This window comes from Danio rerio, chromosome 16 (genome assembly GCF_049306965.1).
Source record: "Danio rerio strain Tuebingen ecotype United States chromosome 16, GRCz12tu, whole genome shotgun sequence".
Lineage (NCBI taxonomy): Eukaryota > Metazoa > Chordata > Actinopteri > Cypriniformes > Danionidae > Danio > Danio rerio.
Window position 1 is genome coordinate 53486219 of NC_133191.1, and position 21003 is coordinate 53507221.

Below are 21003 nucleotides of genomic sequence, written 5' to 3' on the forward strand. Positions count from 1 at the left end.
TGATACAAAACCTGCACTGAGCTGACTTTATGACAAACACAGAGCAGAATATAAAGACAGAATGAGCGGCTAATCAAGACCCCTATGACTGGATTCACCTCTCACCTCTCCCCCGTGCTACAGTGTGTGTGTGCGGTGACAGCTCGCGTGCTCGTTAAAATCACTATGAATATTCCGATCAAACTGAATACAATCTTACATCAACAACACATGGCAAGCAACGTGTTGATAATAACAAATAATCAGATTACAAACAACCGTTATGTTTACATGTGTTGTAAAATGTGCAGGTTCTTTAAGGGACTAGGCTGCAGTTTGGGTGTGTGTGAAGCGGAGAGGGAGAGAGAAAGGAGGAGCGGTTTTTGGACAATGACTCCGTGACTGATTTGTTGTACCACACAGAAAGTAATAAATATTTTGGACCAAGTTACATGTGTCCTCAACAATTTAGAGATTTTAAATTTTTTTTATTTTATTTTTTTTTAACGCCGTAACTCACTACTGTTTGCTCTACAGAACAATTTGTGTTCGATTTCTGAATATTTATAAACAAATTTGGGTAATAGTTAGAGTTAATGTCTTTTCACTTCCTTTTTTTTAACACTCACTGCATTTTAGCAGTAATAAGCTACCATACAAAATATTGAGCTGAAGCTTGACTACAAAATTAAATCGCAAATCAAATCGAAATCGCACTGTTAAAAAAATAATAATAATAACAAAACAAAAAAAACGCAATTTGATATGTTGCCCAAACTGCACAGCCCTAGCATCTGCTGCATAAAACATTTGCCGGAATAGTTGGTGGTGGTTCATTCAGCTGTGGCGGCCCCTGATATACAAGAGACTGAGCTGAAGGAAAATGAATGAATATTATCTTCTACTGTTTAATTGTAAATGTTTACTTTCAACATTGACAACTTTCATACATTGACACATTTAATTGCGATTGTTGAATGACTGCATTCAGTTGCTTGTAATTTTCTCTACACTTTCATTACTCGTTTCCATTTTCTCATTCCCTTATTTATTTTAGTTATTTTTATTCATTTTCCCTTATTTTTGACTTTTATTTTTTCTTATTTTTTGTTAAAAACAACAACAACAACAACCACAACAACAACAACGATAACAATTTGTATTGTAATAATGTTTGTTTGTTTTTTTCACAATAATAAATTTGCAAACTCCACACAGAAATGCCAACTGACCCAGCTTGGACCAGCGACCTTCCAGCGACCCTAAAGTGCACAATAAAATTTGATTTTTTTGAAATTTGAAACTTAGAATTGGAAATAAAAGTTAACTTGTATTTAATTTTGGAGCGACGCAGTGACACAGTAGGTAGTGCTGTCGCCTCACAGCTAGAAGGCTGCTGGCTTGAGCCTCAGCTGGGTCAGTTGGTGTTTCTGTGTGGAGTTTGCATGTTCTCCCCGCATTCATGTGGGTTTCCTCTGGGTGCTCCGGTTTCCCCCACAGTCCAAAGACATGTGGTACAGGTGAATTAAGTAAGCTAAATTGGCCATAGTTTTTGAGTGTGAATAGGTGTGTATGGATGTTTCCCAGAAATAGGTTGCAACTGGATGGACATCCGCTGCGTGAAACATATATAAAAATAAATAAAAAATAAATAAAAAAAAAGTTTGAATTACAAAATGTGTGTGTATATATATATATATATATATATATATATATATATATATATATATATATATATATATATATATATATATATATATATATATACTGTATAAATAAATATATACACACACACATACATATATATATATATATATATATATATATATATATATATATATATATATATATATATATATATATATATATATATATACATTTTGTAATTTAAACTTTTTTTTTATTTATTTTTTAGGAAAATAAATTATTCATTCATTCATTTATTTTTTCGGCTAAGTCCCTTTATTAATCTGGGGTCACCACAGCGGTATGAACCAACTACTTATCCAGCGTATGTACATATATATATATATATATATATATATATATATATATATATATATATATATATATATATATATATATATATTTTTTTTTTTTTTTTTTTTTTTTTTTTTTTTTTTTTCACTTTCAATTGTGAGAAATGGAGAGGGAAACTAATTTTTAGACACAATTAGCCTCAATTACCTTACTAATATTATTTACTGTGTTCATAATGTATTGCAGAACATTTCAGATGCTCTTGAGGTGGGAGATACAAGTGGGTTAGGGACATGACCAATCTCTAACTAAAATGATCAAATTTACAATTTATAATGACATGCACAGATGAATTGTTCACCACAAAACTAGAAATGTGAGCTAACAAAATCAATACGGTTAGTTTAGATTTTATGTCTACTTTTAACAAACACCAAACAAAATTTTTAGTTTGATTGTAGCGACCTTTGCAAATGCAAACACAGTATTTTCTCCTCCCCCGCCTCGAAAAAAAAAATTGGCCATTTTTTGTTCCTTAAAGCAGTCTGGAGCAGTAATAAAGGCGTCCTGCTGATGGCCTTATGACGCTGAGGAGCAACAGTGAGTCTCTAACAGTGGTTTTTGCAAAGGGTCGCTGGAGACGAGCCCGTGATGTGATGCACCAGATTCACAACAGCAGCTCTGTGTGCGTCGACTCCTGAGGCGTCTGCAACTGATTAATGACACTTTCTCTGCTTTTACATTCCTTTCTTAAAGGGCGTTCACACTGACAGCGATACGCGGCTGTAAGGCAATCATTTGTAATGAGTGTTGGCAATTTCTGGCAATGTTAGCGACGGGAGGCGTCAGCAAGACCGCCTACTGGCAGTATAGATTAGCATACTAACATACTCCTCATAGTTGTTCAACTGTGTTTAGTTCTTATAGTGTGTACAGTAGGAGATTCTCTTGTATGAATGGGATATATTTGAAAAAAAAAGGCAGCAGAGAACAAAGTAGAACGCAATGCACTCCAATTGACCTTCTAGTTCTGGCAGGGGTTTCTAAAATGTTTAACCCATTCTTGACTCGTTATTTGACTGGCATAGTCTTCTACATAGATGCTAAATATTTGTTTTTATTTCCAACATGATGCCATTAATAATAAAGACTTTTTAAAAAATAATAGGAATGTTTTTAAGAAATTGAAATGAAGCTGATATAAAGTGTACTGTAATTATTAGATGATTTTTTTTAAGCTAACTGAAATAAAAACAGCCGATTCGTCTGTTATCAGTCGATTGAATGGGGGTTATCATTGGTTATCAGCTGAAAAATATGGTCCTTCTGCGCCTACTAGTAGTGTGTTATCATCCATCTACATGATTAATCAGCTATAGATCACATGTGGCTGCAGCCGGAAGTTAACAAGAGTTATTTATATTATTTATTACATTTTCCATTCCTTGTATTATATTATACTAACCCCTACCCCATCCCTAAACCCAACCATCACAGTAATCTAAAAAGAGATCTGGATCTGGAGTTTTCTCGACAGTTGATTAACCATGTGGATGGATGATAACAGCCTTTTGAGCCTACCAGTAGGCGCAGAAGGCCCCTACTGGCCCATATATATCAGCTGATAACCACTGATAACGCCTATTCAATCGAGTGATAACATTTACAGTGGGTAAATAAATTTAAAAACTATTTTAAAAACTAAAAATGTACATTTAAATAATTAATAAAAAAGAAAAATATATATTTAAATGTTTTTATATTTAATTATAAAATAAAAAACAATTGCATACAATTTATTTTAAAAAATGTCATTTTTTAAAATATGAAATATACTGAAAATGGTTAAATATTTTTTGTTCTAATTAAAATTAAAGCAGTAAGTGGATAAATAAATGTTTAAAACGCAAACATATAGAATAATATATAGAAATGTTTTATATTAAATTTATAGAAATTTTAAGAATTTTAAATTCTTTTTTTAAATAACCTTTTTCTGTCAAATCACTAAAGACAAAAGTTTCACTTATTAAAATACAATAAAATAAGATCCCAAAATATGCTAAAATGGCATTTAAATCAATGCTAATAAATAATTTATCGGTACATTTATAATGTTAAAGTATATATATATATATATATATATATATATATATATATATATATATATATATATATATATACACACACACACACACACACACACACAGAGAGACACACAGTTGAAGTCAGAATATATATATGAATCCTCCAGCAGTAAAACTTTTACTTTAAGTTGCAGCTCAACATTTATGCTAATTATTGTTATGCAGCTGTGCAAATATTCTTCATGCATTTCCTAGTTTTTGTTTGTTGTTTCTTCAACAACAAACTATATAAACTCCTAAAAATAGGAACTTAACAGATATGGTTTCATACAGTAAGCATATACAGTTTTCCCCAATACAGTTTCCCTGTAGAATTATAGGCATTTGGGTCAAATTGAATATATATATATATATATACTATATATATATATATAACATCCACAATGAAGTGCTAAATAAATCTGAGGTAAACTTGGTTTTATATTCGAACATTCGTTCAGTGACACGCTCCCTGTATTGTTTACCACGCTACTTTAGAATATTCGGTCTAAAATCCCATCCAATGACTTCAAAACAACATGAGCACTATTTCATTGACTGTCGGTGTCAACAATGTTGTACTTTGATAGTCATTTGGCTGATATTATGATTCCCCATTTAGCATTTGCAAAGAATACTTTTCTGAAATTACATGATTAATTTCAAAAAGTCTGAATATAAAACCAACTTTACATCAATCTAAAGAAACACATTTATTTAAAAAAAAATCCGTAGTCTAGAAGTGAAGGTAAGCATGCACACAGTCTTCCTGCAGCATCACACTTTTGGCATGTGACTCAAACTAAAGCATTGATCTGTGATGAGCTTTACGAAGAGCATCTGTCATAACGGATCGAGACGTTTGCTGTTTCACATCACCACACAGTGGCAAAACTTGCGGCTTGCGGCTTCCTATGATTGATTCCTTATCACGGACTACACTCGTGTTGTGTTTACTTTCAAGCCAGCACGAAGAAGAGTGTAAATAACACCAAAATCCAGACCCGCGCTTACCTGTTGTGAAGGTGTCGACACCAAGTTGTGTAGTCCGCAGTAATCCCGCGCATGAACCACAGGAGCAGCTGCTACGAGTCCTGCCGGATGTGATGGTCGTGTAATGATGATGATAATAACAATAATAGTAAGTCCGTGGATCAGTCGTCCTGCGGCAGGCGGCAAACGGAGCGCAGAAAACACACTTTGCGCGCTGCTGTTAGGTCATGCTCAAAGTATGTCTGTGCAATGTTCTGCAAGCTCAGGGAAACCACATCCTCTGACATACCTCTTGTGTCCTGCTGCGTGTGTGTGTGTGTGCGTCTGTCTCGCTCTCTGACTGTCTGAGATGACAGACCGCGCTGACCCACACACACACTTCTCTCTCTCTCTCTCTCTCTCTCTCTCTCTCTCTCTCTCTCTCTCTCTCTCTCTCTCTCTCTCTCTCTCTCTCTCTCTCTCTCTCTCTCTCTCTCTCTCTCTCTCTCTCTCTCTCTCTCTCTCTCTCTCTCGATTCTTCAGTTCCTGCCCACCGACTGAAGAATCCAACTGAAGAGAAGGAGGAGGTGCTGAGAGAGAGAAAGCGAGAGAGAGAGAGACATAAAGATAGAGGTAAATACAAAGAGAGAGCGAACTGATTTTGGAAAAACAAATACTTGATTACAATGTTTATATAAAACGTGTAAATTTTACTTTCCCCCTTTAATACAAACAAAATAAGGAATAACATATGTTTACTAAATGAGATCGTCACATAGTCTAATATTTACATCATTTAAGGCAGGGATTCCCAAACTTTTCAGTCCACGACCCAAAAATAACAATGCCAGTGACTCGCGACCCCCAATATCTTCTATGGTGCAATCCAATAGAACTATTAACTATAAGCTATAAATTAACTATATACAGTAGTACATAGTAACTATAAACAACTATTTTTTTCTTTTTTTAGTAGGTTATAAATAATATAAGGTAATTCTTATAGTTTATTAAAAATAAATAGATTTTTGGAAATCACCAGGTGACCCCCCTTCAATGTCCCGTGACCCCTCTGGGGGGTCCCGAACCCCACTTTGAGAACCACTGATTTAAGGTACAAATGAAATCAAAACTAGCTATGATTTGATAGTTGCTCGCTAGACTTGCTCTCGTTGCTAGTTTTGAGGTAAACAATTCATCTGTCATGAAGAATAAATAACTGTTGCCTTTGTAATCTTTAATTGAAATCTGAAAATGCCCTTTCTGGTTTTCAGTAAATTCTCAGATATTTATTTATTTTATATATTCTCCTATATAGGCTATTACGTTATATTTAATTTATTTAAACTATATTAAATCAAATAACAGTCTGTATTTTACCATTAGTTTTGGCTCGAACCGTTTATTGATAATTAGCCTATTCAAAGAAAATTTAACTGAGCTTTGTGAAAAGTTTTGTATGGGCTACAGCCAAAACCTAATATTAAAGCCATGGCTGTGGCGAGTCGGCAATACTGTGAAAAGATTTCTCTTATCAGAAATCAAACACAATTATACCAGGCGCAGCATTGTATTAGATTTTACATGGAGAAAATAAAACACCTCCACCTTCCTACCACAGAAAAACAGCCACCCGCGAAACATTGAGTCCTCCACCTTCAGAATGGCCACGAGAATGAAGCTCGGCTGCCCCTGATGGTAATATAGTCAGAAAATTTCGCTGAGTACTGCAGCTAAACGCGGTTAGTTATGGCATTCTGTTTCCTGAGACGCTCATTTCTAAGTGAAGTTTATCTATAAACTAATTTCGAGAGGATCACATGCTTATGATTGCTGGCAGCCGGCTCCGCATTATTCAATTTATGATTCACCAATCAGACGATTGCTAAGCCCCTATAAATATCCCTAAGTTCCATATAACAGCCATCTTCGTTTTGAAGAATCCCCCCTCCACCCCTACTCCCCCTTTTCCAGTGGTTAGCACTGTTGCTTCACAGCAAGAACGTCACTGGTTCAAGTCCTTACCAAGCCAGCCGACGTTTCTGTGCAGAGTTTACACATTCACACATTTATCTCACAGCAATTCATAACTTTTTGATTTAGTGGCTAATTTGTATGAATTCGTACGATCTAATTCGTACAATTTAGTACAATTTGCTTATCCCCCAATGACAATTGGGGTTAGGGGTGGGGTCAGGTGCCACGCCTCCTTTTTAAAATCGTACCATTTCGTACGACTGAACTCGTACGAATTCGTACGAATTAGCCACTAAACTGGCAAAACGTAAAATACTTACATTTTCTCGTGAGATCAGGCTGGATATGCCCACCATAATAATGCCCATCCCCCCACCCCCATCCCCTTAAAAAAATCCCCAAATTACTAAATGTATTTATTTGGCTGTTTTATTCTAAATAAACAATTAAATGGTCAGTAATATGTTCAAATTATTATTATTCTGATTAAAGAGCAACGAATGAATCTCTCATTAAGATTTTTTTTACTACATTAAATAATTCAATTCAATTCAGCTTTATTTGTATAGCGCTTTTACAATGTAGATTGTGTCAAAGCAGCTTCACATAAATGGTCATAGTAACTGGAACAGTGTAGTTCAGTTTTTAGTGTTTAAGTTCAGTTCAGTTTAGCTCAGTTCCGTGTGATTTAAAATCATTACTGAGAGTTCAAATACTGAAGAGTAAATTCATCGATGCGTAGCTCTACCAATCCTGAACCATGCGAGCCAGTGGCGACAGCGGAGAGGGAAAAAACCTTAAGAGAACCAGACTCAGTTGGGCACGACCATTTTAATTTCTCTGCTGGCCAAAAGTCTTGTACAGAGCTTCAGTCACCGTGGTGAAATAAGAGGTGTCACTTTAAAAATGCACACATCTAACATTATAATGAAAGGATTCGACTGCTTTCCTAACTTTTTATGCTCATTTAAGACGAAATTAGTTGTTTGTGGAAAAAAAACCCACCAAGATCGACATCCTTATATGTTATTATTATTATTAATTATGTCTGTATGTCTGTTTAAACACGCACTCAAACGCCAGACTTTCTCTCCACTTCAAATCGTGTGTGCAGAATCCGTTTGGGAAACAGCATCTGTTTATCACTATGGAGCACGTCAGCTGACAGTCTTGCACTTTTATATCACTGTGTCGAGGATTGTATTGGATGGGCGACGGCACCTGTAGTCAAAAGGAAATGGAATCGCGCCGTTTGTAACATTTATTTATAAAGCTGCGTCCCAAATTGCATACTTATGCACTATTCTACGCCATTTTGTAGTATAAATAGTGTAAGTAGTGTGTTCACACTGAAAACTCTAAAAATCATAAGGGCACTATAATTACCTGGATGATGCACTCATTCAGCCACTAAAATGAAGTGTGGAATGATGGACACTTCACGCACTCAACGACCGCAGGTTTGCTTACGTAGAGGAAGGGGCGGGGCTATTGGACACACATGTTGAATAACTTTATTTATTTTGGATGGTAAAAGCAAAATTCTCCTACGAGAGTGATTATAGCGCCTCCTGATGGTGAATACGGTTATACTCACGGCAGGTAATATTTGATAATTCGGTCGTTTATTTCACTGATTTAGCAACCGTCAAACGTCATCAGGGAAACGGTTTGAATTTCCGCTTAGTAAAAAAACATTAGTGTGCCATTTGGGACGACACTACAGACATATACTATGCTGTTGAGTGTGTAAGTGCATAAGTACATAGTGCATGAGTGCATAGTGTATAGTGTGCCATTTGGGACGCAGCGTATGTGTTTTCATTCCTAAACAAAGCAAAAGCACAGAAGACTCACGTTTTAGAGCAAGGGGTGACCCCTGGTGGTTCGGCGGTATGGGTTGCGTATAGGGAGGCTCGGCTATTCAGAGAAAGACTGAAAATACCGGATAAATACGGGAAAATACCTTCACGGGATGATAGCGAGATAGAACAGTAAAATACGGGAGAAATACGGATGATAGCGGGATAGAACAGTAAAATACGGGGGAATCCCGGGAAAAACGGGAGGGTTGACTGTGTGTAGAAATTTGAGAAAATAAATTAATTGAATCTATTTTGGAATAAGTTTAAAATTGTAGCATAAAAAAGTGGAAAAAATCAAGCGCTACGGATACTTTCCGAATGCACTGTATATATTTCTTTTGGGAGTGTGCTTGATTGAAGGCTAACAGCGGATAGCTTCTTGAGCAGTGAACACTGGACTGCAGCATGGTCAGCCTCTCCTCCAGGGAGGTTTAGTGGCGGTGGGCTGATCTGAGGGTGAAAGGGTCCATGTCTGCCGTCCCGCTAGAGAGATGTATTTTTCATAAAGCCCAGACGAGGCCCCCTATAGCTTTGAATCCATTATTCAGACGGGTCTGTGCGAGACGGGACAGACACACACACGCACATGCAAAAAAACACACCGTAATCACTGTCATTTCATCCATCACCTCCATCTCTATGATGAAAAGCACACGGCTGCGGTTCATCACAACTGACTGTGTTTTAAATGGAAGTGTTGTCTTCAAGCACTCTTGATGACTGACGTTTGCATTTCAGAGGCTGTTGATGGCGGGTTTATGAGGACACAAGTCGACCCCGGGATACAAATTAATGACATGGGCCTAGATGAAAGAATATGAATCTTTCTGAATCAGGAAATCCTGCTGGCGACTGATCCTTGTCTCCAGTAAATCGCTGATAACAGCTCATCATGAGGTAGGCTGCTAAATTATTGATTCAAACGCTGGATTCTTGACTCAATTTATTTCTTCCTGTGGATGTGTGAGTGAGTGTGTTTGTATGATGTACACTGTTTTTACAATGTATATAAATGCATATTTTATTTATTTATTGATAACACAAACACATTCAAAGACCTTAAAAAAGATACAAATATCTTTGCGTACATTTTAAATGCTAATATTTCATAGATTAACATTTTATAATTAATATTTTATATAAAACAGTTCTGTCTGGTTCTCGAATCTGATTGGCTGATAGCCATGGGATATTAAAGTAATATCAGCACTCATACAGCCTCTTCACCCTTGTGTATTACTCCACCCACATAGAGTGACATCAGATCTATAAACTCACTACAGTTTGACAAATATAGCAGCTGTTGGACAACATAATGTACTTTTGAGGCTTTTTAGGTGGGAATGTAGTTGTTTAGATTGCAACTATGCAGTTTATTTATAAGGATAGAGTCTATTTGTAATTGTTTTTATGAATTTGTGACTTTCAGCGCATCGGCGGCCATCAGACTGTCATATTGCATGCTGTGAGCACTCCTTTGACAGCTACTTACTCAGAGGTATGGTGGGTGTCTTTATTTTAGTCTACTGTAAAATGCTATTTATTTAGACTATATATATATATATATATATATATATATATATATATATATATATATATATATATATATATATATATATATATGAGCAATATGGTAATTATATGGTATAAATACAGCAATACAACATGGTAATTATATGGTATAAATACAGCAATACAACATACAAATGAAAGAGATCAACATAGAATATCACGTGATGATTTGATCAGCTGTAGTTGGAAATACGCTGCATTTTTCCTCCTCTAAGGGCTTATTATGTGGTCCCTTTCGCCATCTTGTGGATGAACAATTTCAACCGTCTTTGCTCAATAACAGAGCTGTCTCTCAGAAATTATGAATATTTAAAATAGGCACTATCCTTATAAATAAACTGCATAGTTACAATCTAAACAACTACATTCTCCACTGAAAAAGCTTCAAAAGTGCATTATGTTGTCCAACAACAGCAATATTTGTCAAACTGTAGAGTGTCCTCAGCTTGTTTCTGTATGTGGGCAGAGTAATACACAAGGGTAAGGGGTTAAGAGGCTGTACGAGTGCTGTTACTGGCAGAATTGTTACAAAGTTACAATTTTAATTGAGACAAAATACAAGATTTTATACAAAAAAGATATATATAAATATAGTAATAAATAATGATATTATGTCTTAAAAATAAAGGGTTTTAATCTATTTGTTATCCTAGAAATTAAGGTCCTTACTTTAAAAGTTTATACTAATATATATAATGTAACAAATATATGTTATCAAATATTAAATGCTTTACCTTTCTTTTTCTTTAACATTACAACATTTGAAGCAGAAATAACTGATTTAATAGGCAGATTAAAAGTGTTTTTTAAAAGCAGAAAATAAACAGAAAGACCCGAATAAATATCCAGCACTATTTCTAGATCTCTAATCAGAGCAAATTATCACAAGTAATGAAACGTTTTGTGCTAATTAAAAAGAACACACTCAGACCTCTGGACCTCACGTTGGGTCAATTAAAATCAACACCAAAAAAACAACAACACACACACAAAAAAACAAAGGCCAGACTGTTTGGTGAGTCAAGCAAACACGTCTCTTTCAGTGAAGGAGAGACGGGGCAGAATGAGCCTCCCACTGCTTAATTACTACTGCGTTTACTGCGGACTAATCACTGCGTAATCCTGTGAAAGTAAAGAGCGCCACGGCTTCGCTCAACACTTCACTTACTGCATTGTTCAAGAAAACAAAAGTGTGCGGTGCAGCAGGACAAGAGTAAACACTGCAAACAAACTTCTGCTGTCAGCAACGAAACTACTTAACGTCTCATTTTTATAATAAAAGAAACTTAAATTATATATAATATTATTAAAGTTATGATTAAAAATGGCATTATGAATAGTAGCAAAAGTAGAAAAGTAGTACTGAAGTAATAAAAGTAAAAACACTTACTGATGAATGTTTATTTTGTAAGAAAATGTAATTGCTAAAACTTGTCATACTCTATTATTAAGAATGATTAGAATCAGTAAGTTGTTTACTGGAAACTCACTCTGATTGGATCATTTGAATCACTAAGTAGTTTACAGGAGTGTCCCTCTGAACAAATCATTTGAATCAGTGAGTTGTTCACTGGAGAATCAGTCTGACTGGATCATTTGAAACAATGAGTCATTTACTAGACACTTGCTCTGAATGGATCATTTGAATCCGTGAATCATTCACTGGAAACTCAGTCTGAACTGATCATTTGAATTAGTGAGTTGTTTACAGGAGAATATCTCTGAATGGATTATTTTAATCAGTGAGTCGTTTACTTAATATTCGCTTTGAATAGATTATTTGAATCAGTGAATCATTTACTAAAAACTCAGTCTGAACTGATCATTTGAATCAGTGAGTTGTTTACATGAGTCTTCCTCTGAACGAATCATTTGAAACATTGAGTTGTTTGCTGTAGTCTCATTCTGAACAGATCATTTTAATCAGTGAGTCATTTACTCAAGACTCGCTTTGAATAGATTATTTGAATTAGTGAATCATTTACTGGAAACTTAGTCTGAATGGATTATTTAAATCTGTGAGTTGTTTACTGGAGAATCACTCTAAATGGATAATTTGAATCAGTGAGTTGTTTACAGGAGTCTCCCACTGAACAAATCATTTGAACCAGTGAGTTGTTTGCTGTAGTCTCATTCTGAACAGATCATTTTAATCAGTGAGTGGTTGACAGAAGTCTCCCTCCGAACAATTTTTTTTGAATCAGTGAGTCGTTCACTGGAGTATCACAATAAACAGATCATTTGAATCAGTGAGTTGGTTATTGGAGAATCACGCTGAATGGATCATTTGAATCAGTGAGTTGGTTATTGGAAACTCATTTTGAACAGATCGTTAGAATCAGTGAGTTGTTTACTGGAGTCTCACTCTGAACAGATCATTTGAATCATTTAGTTGTTTCTTGGAAAGTCACTCTGAATGGATCATATGAATCAGTGAGTTGTTCACTGAAACTCACTTTGAACAGATCATTTGAATCAGTGGAGTAAAAAGTATGATATTTTGTTTTAGAATGAAATGAAGTTTGCTAAAATAAACACTCAGATAAAGTACAGATACTGAAATATGTGGTGAAGTACAGTAGTAAACTAACTTAGTTATTGTTCACCACTGCGCAAGACAATGAGTACGTTAACATGGACACCAATAATCTGATTTTATTATGATTAAGACAACACTCTGATTAAGTGTTGACCATGTAAACAGTGATTTTTGATTATCTTAATCCAACTAAAATCATAACCGAACAAAACAGATTAAGACATATTGAGTAAGCTAGTGGCAATATTGAAGTGCAGTATAGACATGTAAACACCGCAATCAAACTCACACCGTCATTTAGGACATTTTGCTACATTTTGAGAGAGGACAGTCGATGTACACAATTGTTTGACACTATTATCTGCACCTACAGAGTCAGTCAATGACCACAGACACTTCAACGCAATCTCACGGCAATTCGTAAATTTTTCAGTTAGTGGCTAATTCGTATAAATTGTACGATCTAATTCATACAATCTAGTACGATTTGCTCATCTCCCAATGATGTTTAGGTTTAGGGGTGGGGTTAGGTGCCACGCCTCTTTTTTAAAATCGTACATTTAATTTGTACGAATTAGCCACTAAACTGACAAAACGTAAAATACTTACGTTTCCTCGTGAGATCAAGCTGGACACTTGCATTGCGAACTTCACAGGTTATTTCAGGCATTTGTGTTAGTTATGAGATCTTAGGTTTTTCGGCTTTCTGTAAAGTGTATTTTTCAGTCTAATGTAAACAAAGCATCCAAAATACACAACCAGGTAAACTCTGTGTTGTCATCGACTTTCGCTTTAAGATTTAAAGGGCTAGCATTGCACCAGACCCCTGTAAGTGATTTCGTTTGAAAGTGTAGAATCTATATTTTCTGCACGTATGCATCAATTTGGTTTTTACTGTACAAAAGTTATTTACACTTAAATACACAGTATTTTGGAGACCCGAGCTAGGTATTTTACATTGGTTCATTTTCATATTTTTCACATGGTTCATATATGACACATGTACAAGTATAGCTCAAAGAAAGCTCTTGCCAGTGCTCATACGGTTCTAGCATTCTTTTTACTGAATTATTTTAACATATCAAACTGTTGTCGAATGAATCGGGGTGTGAAAAACAATACATTTATGATCAATGAGCAGCCCCAGATAGCACAGACAGCTGTCATCTCTTACCTTATGCTGTGCACTTCAGGGCCATTATTCTCTGTTTTTGAGGTGATGTGCATAAGTAATCCTTTTATATGTCTGATGTGGTCCAAACACAGTGAGATATGTTTGATCAAGCAAAAGAATAGTGAAATATGAAAAGAATGATCGGTCCCTGTGGCTTGCATAGCACCTCTCATCACTTGGAATACAATAACTTTTGCATAGATTATGGGAGAGGCATTTTTCCTATGATTACAGACATGCAGGAACCACCAAAATTAATTACAGCACCCTAGACCACACAGTACCTAAAAGGTACACTTTTAAATTTGAGTTTATAAAAAAAATACAAAAATTGTCACTTTTTTAGGTGTTAATCATAACACAGACAACATATACAGATATTTTAAACACTTCCAATAGTGTTTTATGAAAATTCAAAGGGTTTTCTTTAAAATGATATCACATTTTTGCATTTACATCTCTGCATGTGAATTTAGGAAGCTTTTAAATTTGGGTAGGCAAAATCCAGGCGGAAATCCCAAAATAGCAGCAGTGTTTAACTGGTTGAAGGGATGGTTCACCCAAAGATGTACAATTCCTCACTATAATCAGTGAATTTTTGTACCTTTATGAGTGTCTTTCTTTACAAAATAAGTAATTTTGATCAATACTAGAAACCTGCAGCCATTGATTTAGATAGAAGGAAAAACAAACACCATGCATGTCAATATTTTTCATGCTTTTGTTCTTCACTCTTCTTTCTATTGTAGATTAAACCCTTCTATTCACGTTGATTGTTTTCTTAACTAACATGTACAGTATAACTCCTAATGCTGGTCAACTTTGAGTGTGTGAAATGCTGATTTTGGTGCGATTGCGCCTCCTGCTGTACTGTTGGTGTTAAAACTCATGTTCACATTGCATATTTGAAAGTAGGAAAAGGTTTTATTTAACTTCATTAGAAATGGTGCCACATATCAGCATTTCTATAATATATAAAAAAAAGAATAAAAAAATAAAACATATAGTGTGGTGTTTTCAGAGGGATTCAAAGTCATTTTGAGTAAAGAGTACTTTAAATAAAGAAATCAGTATTTTTGTGGAATAACCCTGATAGTTTTTTTATATTCAGCTTAAGTAGTTTTTTGTCTTTTTGTTTTAAGATACTTTAGAAATGTCATTGTTTTATGTATTTTACTCTTTTTTTTGTTTGTTTATTTTAGGTTATGATAATACACTTTTTTAAGTACACTGCACTGTAAAAAATAATGACAAAAAGACAACAAATATCTTTGATGTTGCTTTCACTTATTGTAATACTTTAATTGGGTTTCAAGTAATTTTTTTTAATTTATACACAGCTTAACTTAATATTTTTGGTCAGTTTGATTGATGTAAGTTGGGATGACTAAAGTTCACCTGACACACAGTATATAATATCAGGCCCGGATTGGCTAATCGGGAGGACCGGGAGAAATCCCGATGGGCCGGTCCGTTTTTTGGCCGCGAGGGCCGGTGTCCCTAGCTGCTTGCACTCTCAGCATTCGCACTTTTTTTCATTTTTTATATTATTTGACCATAGTCTCACTCTTTTTATTCATTATTTTGCCGCAGCTCCTGGCTTTTTATTTGTTTTCTCGCAGCCCCGTGAGCAAAATGCAGCCTGCAGGTTAATGATGACGTAACTATTATTGGACCCCAAACAGCGGCACCTTAGTGAATATAAGAATTCGAATAATTAATATTAATGAATATTAAACCTGCTCAATGAAAATCAGATGACTCACTACATTAATAAATCTGACATAAATTGATCAGAAATCTAGAAAGGGGAGAAAAAGATTAAGTTGTCAATAGACAAGTTTTTAACAATAATGCCATTGTGGTCCAGTGGTCAGCACGTTGCGTTACCACGGTCCAGTACCTGAGTTTGATCCTTACCAATCTAATTGAATATTTTTCCCCCCATTTTTATTGTTAAGACATATAATACTGTTTGGGTTGTTGAACATTTCAACTTATAAAGCAGCTGTTTTCTTAAAAAATATGTGATAGTGTCATTAGAAACTGAATTGGAAATGACGTTATTTTAATATAGTCAGTTGTGAACTGAGGTGGGCCGGTCTAAGGCTTAAAACTCCAGGGCTGAAAAGGAGTTCCACTCCGGCCCTGTACAATATTGTAGTTTTTTTATATATATTCATGTTTGTGGTGCTTTTTTCCTTTGTGTTAGGTGGTTTTGCATATCTATAGTTTTAATTCATTAATATTAATATTAATATTAATATTAATATTAATATTAATATTAATATTAATATTAATATTAATATTATTTAGTACTCATGGTTAAACTAAATTAAAATAGGAGAGATCCTTATTGATAGTTTTTATTTCAGTATTTGTCAGTTGTGAACTGTTTATAGTTATATTAGCTTACACTTACAAGTGTCTTAGTTAATGACAGCTAATTAACAGCTACCAATAAGTACAGTTAGAATATTTATTAATCTTTGTTAAAGTTACTCACAGATTTACAGTACATTAATATTTCATTTTGCCCATTAAATAATATTCATAAACACTTTATTAAAATCAAAAGTGGTGTTTGTTAAGATAGCTTATATATTTTTACTATTAACAAATGGAACTTTATTATATAGTTTAACCAGCAAATAATAATTCAGATATATAATCATATTACAATGCGTACAATAAAAACAATTGTTAAATATTGATTAAAGACTGGAATAGCATTGTGAAAGTATCTCCTAATTGTGTCATTATGTAAATATAATATATTACATATTGTAAAAAGACATTTCATAATTATATTGCTGATCCCCCTGATTTGTTTGTAAAGCGCTTAGGGTGTATAGTAGAGAATAAAAAGCACCATAATAAATGATTTACCTTCACTTGACATTATCCAGCATGATCTTTATGTAGAATTGCCCAGCCTGATGTAAATATGACATTTATCATTCAGCGTTTGTGCTCATGAGAGGCTTCTGAAGGAGAATAATAATATTAAATATATGAAACAATCCCGGGGATCCGTTAAGACAAGCGAATGAATAGTTAAATTCACATCTAAAGATCTACAATGATGGAAAAAGGGTTGATTTTATGCAATGGATTGTTCTGTTTTGAAAAGGCAGATTACGTCCTATTGCATTATAATCACCCTAAAACCACTTAAAACAGATGCTTAATTTGCCTCATTGTCATGTTAGTTTTACTTATCCAGGTCAAACCAGCATTTTATTATATTGGTGAAATTGGTCAATTGTTAGCTAAAGACTTCATATATAATTTTTCATTAGTTGAATCAGAGGAGACTCACTTTATCTGGATCATTTGGATCAGCGAGTTGTTAACTGGAGAATCAAATTTTGGTTCTTGCAACACATTTAAGAATAAAAGTTGGAACGTTAAAGCATTTACCACTTTGTAATGTAGCCATTTCTTTTCACGACACTTAAAAGATGTTTAGACACTGAAGACATCAAGTGATGCAGTGTTTCAGGTGTTATTTTGTTCAATTCTTCCTGCAAACAAATCTTAAGGTGGGCAAATCTTAAGGTGGTCTTAAGGTGTCTCGCATTCTCTATTGGAGACAGGTCAGGACTGCAGACAGGTCAGTCAAGTCTCCTCGTCCTCCACAGCCAGGATTTTGTAATGTGTACAGAATGTGGTTTTGCATTGTCTTGTTGAAATATGCATGGGGAAAAGAAGGCAGCATGGTGTGCTCCAAAATCTCTATGTACTTTTCAGCAATCATGGTGCCATCACAGAAGTGCAAGCTACCTTTGTCAAGAGCACTGACACAACTCTGCAGCCCAAGACCGGTTACTTACTGAAGCTAAGCAGGGCTGAGCCTGGGCAGTACCTTTATGGGAGACCACTAGGGAACACTAGGTTGCTGTTGGAAGTGGTGTTAGTGAGGCCAGCAGGGGGCGCTCAACCTGTGGTCTGTGTGAGTCCTAATGCCCCAGTAAAAGTGAAGGGGACACTATACTGTCAGTGGGCGCCGTCTTTCGGATGAGACGTTAAACCGAGGTCCTAACTCTGTGGTCATTAAAAATCCCATGGCACTTCTCGTGAGAAGAGCAGGGGTGTAACCCCGGTGTCCTGGCCAAAGTCCCTCTATCGGCCCTTACGATAATGCTCTCCCAATCATCCCCTTCCTCCGAATTGGCTCTGTCACTGTCTTTCCACTTCACCTATAGCGCACTGGCGCCGTTGTCCTGTGGCAGCCATAGCATCATCTAAGTGGATGCTGCACACTGTTGGTGGTGTGGAGAAACCCCCCTCATGATTGTGAAGCGCTTTGGGTGTATGGCCATACACAATAAATGTGCTATATAAATACACATTACATTACATTACAACTCCATACCATGACAGACCCTGTTTTTTGGACTTTTTGGACAGTCTGTATGATCCTTTTCTTGTTTGGTAGAAATACCTGAAAAACTGATTCATCTGACCACAGCGTTTCCACTGTGTGATAGTCTATGCCTCCGAGCCTTCTGGACATTGTTAACATAGGGCTTCCTTTTGGCACAGTACAGTTTTAACTAGCATTTGTGGATGTAACTATGTATTGTGATACTTGACAAAGGTTTGCCAAAGTAGTCCTGAGCCCATGTGGTGATATCGCTTATAGATGAATGATGATTCTTGATGCAATGTCGTCTGAGGGATTGGAGATCAGGGTCGTTCAGCTTAGGCTTGCTGTCCCAACTTTTTTGAAATATGTTGCAAGAACCAAAATTAAAATACGTGTTTATTTTGAAAGACTATAAAAATCATGACACGTTAAATAATGTTTGTTGTATTGTCTGCAATGAAATTTGCGTTTTCTATACTGTCCCAACTTTTTCTTATTTGGGGTTGTAAAAAACTTATTTAAATCAGTGATTGTGTTTACTGGAGACTTACTTTGATTGGATGTTTTGACTTATTGAATTGTTAACCATACTGAAATATTAACTGGAGACTCGCTCTGAGTGGATTATTTGAATCAGTTAGTTGTTAACTGGGGACTCAATCAATCTGGATCATTTAAATTAGTGAGTTGTTTACTGAAGAATCACTTTGACTGGATCATTTGCATCAGTAAATTTGTAAACGGAGACTCAATCTATCTGGATCATTTGAATCAGTGTATCATTAACTGGAGACTCAATCTATCTGGTTCATTTGAATCAGTGTATCATTAACTGTAGATTCAATCTATCTGTATTATTTGAATAAGGGAGTTGTTTACTGGAGACTCACTTTGACTGGATCATTTGAATCAGTAAATTTGTAACCGGAGACTCAAGCTATCTGGATCATTTGAATCAGTGTATCATTAACTGGAGACTCAATCTATCTTGATCATTTGAATCAGTGTATTGTTAACTGTAGATTCAATCTATCTGGTTCATTTGAATCAGTGTATCATTAACTGTAGATTCAATCTATCTGTATTATTTAAATCAGTGAGTTGTTTACTGGAGACTCACTTTGACTGGATCATTTGAATAAGTAAATTTGTAACCGGAGACTCAATCTATCTGGATCGTTTGAATCAGTGAATCATTAAGTGGAGACTCAATCTATCTGGATCATTTGAATCAGTGTATCGTTAACTGTAGATTCAATCTATCTGTATTATTTGAATCAGTGAGTTGTTTACTGGTGACTCGCTTTGACTGGATCATTTGAAAAAGTAAATTTGTAACTGAAGACTCACTCTGGATTATTTGAATCAGTGAATTGTTTACTGGAGACTTACTCTGGCTGGATTATTTGAATCAGTGAGTTGTTTACTGGAGACTCAATCTATTTGGATTATTTGAATTAGTGAGCTGTTTACTGGAGACTTACTCTGACTGGATCATTTGAATTAGTGAGTTATTTAGTGAAGACTCAGTCTATCTGGATTATTTGAATCAGTGAGTTGTTTACTGGAGACTCGCTCTGAATGGATCATTTGAATCAGTTAGTTGTTTACTGGAGACTCGCTCTGAATGGATCATTTGAATCAGTTAATTGTTTACTGGAGACTCAATCTGACTGGATCATTTAAATCTGTAGATTTGTAATTGGAGACTCACTCTATCTGGATCATTTGAATCCGTGTATCCTTAAATAGGGATTCAATCTATCTGGATAATTTAAATCAGTGAATTTTTAACTGAAGAGTCATTTTGACTGGATCATTTGAATCAGTGAGTTGGTGGAGATTTAATCTATCTGGATCATTTTAAAACAGTGAGTTGTTTGCTGGAGACTCACTTTGAATAGATAATTTGAATCAGTGAGTTGTTTACGGGAAACAGACTCTTACTGGATTATTTGAATCAGTGAACTGTTAACTGGAGACTCAATCTATCTGGATCATTTGAATAACTAAGTTTACAGGAGACTATCTCTGAATGGATCATTTGAATCTGAATTGTTAACTGTAAACTGGCTCTGAATTGATTATTTGAATCAGTAGATTGTTAACTAGAGACTCACTCTGAATGAATCATTTGAATCAGTGAATTGTTAACTGTAAAAACTCAATCTATCTGAATGATTTGAATCAGTGAATTATTAACCAGAGACTCACTGACTGGATCAATTAAATCAGTAAGAATCAATCCATCTGGATCATTTGAAACAGTGCATCATTAACTTGAGACTCAATCTATCTGGATCATTTGAATCAGTGAACTGTATATTGGAGACTCAGTCTATTTGAATCAGTGAACTGTATATTGGAGACTCAGTCTATCTGGATCTTTTGAATCAGTGAACTGTCTATTGGATACTCGCCCTGACTGGATCTTTTGAATCAGTGAG

At 35.1% G+C, this 21003-nt stretch overlaps 2 protein-coding genes across 11 annotated transcripts in view; one reads left to right on the forward strand and one right to left on the reverse strand.

Moving 5' to 3' along the window:
• The window catches only part of rftn1b (raftlin, lipid raft linker 1b), a 435159-nt gene that overhangs the window by 219210 nt on the left and 194946 nt on the right, over window positions 1-21003 (reverse strand). For 5 of the 9 annotated variants that reach the window (XR_012392555.1, XM_073926764.1, XM_068214258.2 and 2 more), the window contains exon 1: window positions 5100-5424. The exons of the other annotated variants lie outside the window; for them this stretch is intronic. The gene's annotated coding sequence lies outside the window, so the exon portion shown is untranslated. Of the gene's footprint in view, window positions 1-5099; window positions 5425-21003 lie in introns of those variants that run through there. 9 annotated transcript variants of the gene reach the window in all.
• LOC100536500 (cysteine-rich venom protein natrin-1) overlaps window positions 4895-21003 on the forward strand; it is a 34980-nt gene continuing 18871 nt past the window's right edge. Inside the window, exons 1-3 of one of the 2 annotated variants that reach the window (XM_073926769.1) lie at window positions 4895-5690; window positions 9638-9796; window positions 10329-10397. The gene's annotated coding sequence lies outside the window, so the exon portion shown is untranslated. Of the gene's footprint in view, window positions 5691-9637; window positions 9797-10328; window positions 10398-19876; window positions 19971-21003 lie in introns of those variants that run through there. The other variant, XM_068214257.2, reaches the window with a different exon arrangement.